The following is a 5,219-nucleotide window of genomic DNA, read 5'->3' on the forward strand; positions in this document are numbered from 1 at the left end:
TTCTGTTAGATTCAGAAGATCGTTCTGTAACAGTAGATTGGCGGTTAGGATCAGATCAGCCATGATCTTATTGAATGGCGGAGCAGGCTCGAGGGGCCGATTGGCCTACTCCTGCTCCTATTTCTTATGTTCTTATGTTCTTATACGAACAGGAGTAGGCCCATTCAGCCCCTCGAGCCTATTACTATATGAACAGGAGTAGGCCCATTCAGCCCCACTCAAGCCTGTTACTATATTAACAGGAGTCAGCCCATTCAGCCCAACTCGAGACGGTTACTATAGTAGGCCCATTCAGCCCCTCGAGCCTATTACTATATGAAAAGGAGGAGGTCCATTCAGCCTCCCTCGAGCCTGTTACCTTAGGAACAGGACTAGTCCCATTGAACCTCCCTCGAGCCTGTTACCATAGGAACAGGACTGACCCATTCAACCTCCCTCGAGCCTATTACCATAGGAACAGGAGTAGGCCCATTCAGCCTCCCTCGAGTCTGTTACCACAGGAACAGGAGTAGCCATAGAAACATAGAAGATAGGAGCAGGAGTCAGCCATTCGGCCCCTCGAGCCTGTTACCACAGGAACAGGACTAAGCCTGTTCCCACAGGAAAAGGAGGCCCATTCAGCACCCGCCTTGAACCTGTTACATAGGAACAGGAGGAGGCCCATTCAGCCCCTTGAACCTGTTACATAGGAACAGGAGGAGGCCCATTCAGCCCCTTGAGGCTGTTACATAGGAACAGGAGGAGGCCCATTCAGCCCCTTGAGGCTGTTACATAGGAACAGGAGGGGGCCCATTCAGCCCCTTGAGGCTGTTACCACAGGAACAGGAGGAGGCCCATTCAGCCCCTTGAGGCTGTTACCACAGGAACAGGAGGAGGCCCATTCAACCCCGCGAGCCTGTTACCATAGGAACAGCAGTAGGCCCATTCAGCCCTCAAGCCTGTTACCATAGGAACAGGAGTAGGCCCATTCAGCCCTCAAGCCTGTTACCATAGGAACAGGAGTAGGCCCATTCAGCCCCTCGAGGCTATTACCATAGAAACAGGAGGAGGCTCATTCAGTCCCTCAAGCCTGTTACCATAGTGTGGAGATGCCGGTGTTGGACTGGCGTGACAAATGTAAGAAGTCACACAACACCAGGTTATAGTCCAACAGTTTTATTTGGAATCACAAGCTTTCGGAGCGCTGCTCCTTCATCAGGTGAAGTGGAGAGATGCATATAGACACAGATTATATAGTCAGAGAATAATGCCAAATGATTACAGGTAATCTTTCTAACTGCCATTTATCACACCTCGGCAGAGCGATAATCACAGCAATCAAAGGTGTGAATGGTGTCCAAACAGGTCCGTCTGGAAAACATTACATCAAAGAACAATAAGGTGGGGTCAGAAGGGGTAAAATGTTGCAGATGCTGGGGTCTGTATGAAAAACAAAAAACCAGACAAAAAACATTTTCTTTGCTGGAAATCACAGCAGGTCTGGCCGCATCTGTGTAGAGAGAACAAGCCAACGACGACTCGAGTCTGGATGACCCTACATCAGGTGGGGTTACATGTAGCGTGACATGAACCCAAGATCCCGGTTGAGGCCGTCCTCATGAGTGCGGAACTTGGCTATCAGTTTCTGCTCTACGATTTTGCGTTGTCGTGTGTCTCGAAGGCCGCCTTGGAGAATGCTTACCCATAGATCGGAGGCTGAATGTCCTTGACTGCTGAAGTGTTCCCCGACTGGGAGGGAACACTCCTGCCTGGTGATTGTTGCACGGTGTCCGTTCATCCGTTGTCGCAGTGTCTGCATGGTCTCACCGATGTACCATGCTCCGGGGCATCCTTTCCTGCAACGTATGAGGTAGACAACGTTGGCCGAGTCACATGAGTATGTACCATGTACCTGGTGGGTGGTGTCCTCACGCCTGATGATGGTATCTGTGTTGATGATCTGGCATGTCTTGCAGAGGTTGCTGTGGCAGGGTTGTGTGGTGTCGTGGTCGCTGTTCTCCTGAAAGCTGGGTAATTTGCTGCGAACGATGGTCTGTTTGAGGTTAGGCGGCTGTTTGAAGGCGAGTAGTGGAGGCGTGGGGATGGCCTTAGCGAGGTGTTCGTCATCATCGATGACATGTTGAAGGCTGCGAAGAACATGGCATAGTTTCTCCGCTCCGGGGAAGTACTGGACAACGAAGGGTAATCTGTTGGTTGTGTCCCGTGTTTGTCTTCTGAGGAGGTCTATGCGATTTTTTGCTGTGGCCCGTCGGAACTGTCGATCGATGAGTCGAGCATCATATCCCGTTCTTACGAGGGCGTCTTCAGCGTCTGTATGTGTCCATCGTGTTCCTCGTCATCTGAGCAGATCCCGTGTATTCACAGGGCTTGTCCTTAGGGGATGGCTTCTTTAACGTGGTTAGGGTGGAAGCTGGAGAGGTGGAGCATCCTGAGGTTGTCCGTGGGCTTGCGGTAGAGTGAAGTGCTGAGGTGTCCATCTTTGATGGAGATTCGTGTGTCCAAGAATTAAACCGATTCTGAGGAGTAGTCCATGGTGAGTTTGATGGTGGGATGGAACTTGTTGATGTTATCGTGTAGTCTTTTCAGTGATTCTTCGCCGTGGGTCCATAGGAAGAAAATGTCGTCGATGTATCTGGTGTATAGCGTTGGTTGGAGGTCCTGTGCAGCGAAGAAGTCTTGCTCGAACTTGTGCATGAATATGTTGGCATATTGGGGTGCGAATTTGGTCCCCATGGCTGTTCCATGTGTTTGGGTAAAGAACTGGTTGTCGAAGGTGAAGACATTGTGGTCAAGGATGAAGCGGATGAGTTGTAGGATGGCGTCTGGAGATTGGCTGTTGTTGGTGTTGAGTACTGAGGCTGTCGCAGTGATGCTGTCATCGTGGGGGATACTGGTGTAGCGTGCCGAGACGTCCATTGTGGCGAGGAGTGCTCCTGGTTCAACTAGTCCGTGGGTGCTGAGTTTCTGTAGAAGTCTGTAGTGTCACGACAGAAGCTGGGGGTTTCCCTGTACGATGGGTTTCAGGATGCCCTCGACGTATCCAGAGAGGTCCTCACACAGGGTTCCGTTGCCTGATACGATAGGACGTCCGGGTGTGTTGGCTTTGTGTATCTTTGGGAGGCAGTAGAAGTCTCCCACGCGGGGAGTACGTGGGATGAGAGCATGTAGGATGCTTTGAAGGTCTGGATCGAAGGTCTTGATCAGTTTGTTGAGTTGGCGGGTGTGTTCTTTGGTCGGATCTGCGGGTGACTGTCTGTAGTGTTCCTGGTTGTCCAGTTGTCAGTATGCTTCTTTGCAATAGTCCGTTCTGTTCTGTATGACGATGGCTCCTCCTTTGTCTACTGGTTTGATGACGATGTTGCGGTTGGTCTTGAGAGCGTGGATGGCGTTGCGTTGTGCTCAGGTGACATTCTGGACTGTCTTGTGAGTGAGGCTGATGAATCTGGCGTTGATGCATCTCCTGACAGCTTGCGCATACATGTCAAGCTTAGGGCAGCGACCCTCCGGAGGGGTCCAATTTGACTCTTTCTTCTTCGGATGCTGCACTGCAGATCCCTCTGTCTGCTGTTCCGGATCATTGATTGTCTCATTGGGATCGCTGCTGACATCTTGGGATTTGTGGAAGAATTCCCGGAGCCTCATTCTCCTGATGAATTCCTCTGTGTCTGCCGCGAGACCGATGGGGTCCATTTTGGTGGTGGGGCAGAAATTGAGCCCTCAGCTGAGAACTTCAATTTCGTCTGGTTGAAGGGTGTAGTCGGACAAGTTGATGATAGACTTCCCTGTTGTTTCAACTGTGGTACTGGGGGAGGCTTGGTTGCTGCTGGTGGTGATGCCGAGTTTCTCAAGCTTCCTGTTCTTGGTGTGCATGTAGGCAGTGTAGTTCCGTTGCCTCGTCTGTTTGGCGGTGTCTCGTAGCTAGTCTGCTGTGTCCTGAGCACAGGCTGAGAACATGGACTCTATCTCGGTTTCGAGGTTGCGGCGTCTGCTGTAGAGCTGGTGTACGAGATGGTTGAGGAGTGTGCGAGAGGTACGACGGCAGAGTCTCTCAGCGTAGTCTGTGTTGTAGGTCGACTTGAGTGGGTTCGTGATCTGTAGTCCTTTCGGGATCTTGTCTGCTTTCTTGCATCTCTCTAGAAACTTGATGTCTGTGTCGATATGCGCGATCTTCTTGGAGATCCTCTCCACTTTGAGCCGGCAGTTTGTGGTGTCGATAGTAGCCATGGTGTGGAGATGCCGGTGTTGGACTGGGGTGGACAAATGTAAGAAGTCACACAACACCATGTTATAGTCCAAAAGTTTTATTTGGAATCACAAACTTTCGGAGCGCTGCTCCTTCATCAGGTGAAGTGGAAAGATGCATATAGACACAAATTATATAGTCAGAGAAAAATGCCAGATGATTACAGGTAATCTTTCTAACTGCCATTTATCACACCTCGGCAGAGAGATAATCACAGCAATCAAAGGTGTGAATGGTGTCCAAATAGGTCAGTCAGGAAAACATTACATCAAAGAACAATAAGGTGGGGTCACAAGGGATAAAATGTTGCAGATGCTGGGGTCTGTATGAAAAACAAAAAACAGACAAAAAACATTTTCTTTACTGGAAATCACAGCAGGTCCGGCCGCATCTGTGTAGAGAGAACAAGCCAACGATGACTCGAGTCTGGATGACCCTACGTCAGGTGGGGTTACATGTAGCGTGACATGAACCCAAGATCCCGGTTGAGGCCATCCTCATCAAACCAGTAGACAAAGGAGGAGCCATCGTCATACAGAACAGAACAGACTATTGCAAAGAAGCATACCGACAACTGGACAACCAGGAACACTACAGACAGTTACCCGCAGATCCGACCAAAAAACACACCCGCCAACTAAACAGACTGATCAAGACCTTCGATCCAGACCTTCAAAGCATCCTACGTGCTCTCATCCCACGTACTCCCCGCGTGGCAGACTTCTACTTCCTCCCAAACATACACAAAGCCAACACACCCGGACGTCCTTTCGTATCAGGCAATGGAACCCTGTGTGAGAACTTCTCTGGATACGTCAAGGGCATCCTGAAACCCATCATACAGGGAACCCCCAGCTTCTGTCGCGACACTACAGACTGCTTACAGAAACTCAGCACCCACGGATCAGTTGAACCAGGATCATTCCTCGCCACGATAGATGTCTCGGCACTCTACACCAGTATCCCCCACAATGAC

The 5,219-nt window shown here is 50.4% G+C and overlaps 1 pseudogene; it reads right to left on the reverse strand.

Moving 5' to 3' along the window:
* Positions 1-3,279: 3,279 nt before the first annotated feature.
* Positions 3,280-4,257, reverse strand: LOC147118176 (uncharacterized; annotated as a pseudogene).
* Positions 4,258-5,219: the final 962 nt, after the last annotated feature.

Source organism: Somniosus microcephalus, chromosome 4 (genome assembly GCF_052327205.1).
Source record: "Somniosus microcephalus isolate GS21.2 chromosome 4, FLI_Smic_1.0, whole genome shotgun sequence".
Lineage (NCBI taxonomy): Eukaryota > Metazoa > Chordata > Chondrichthyes > Squaliformes > Somniosidae > Somniosus > Somniosus microcephalus.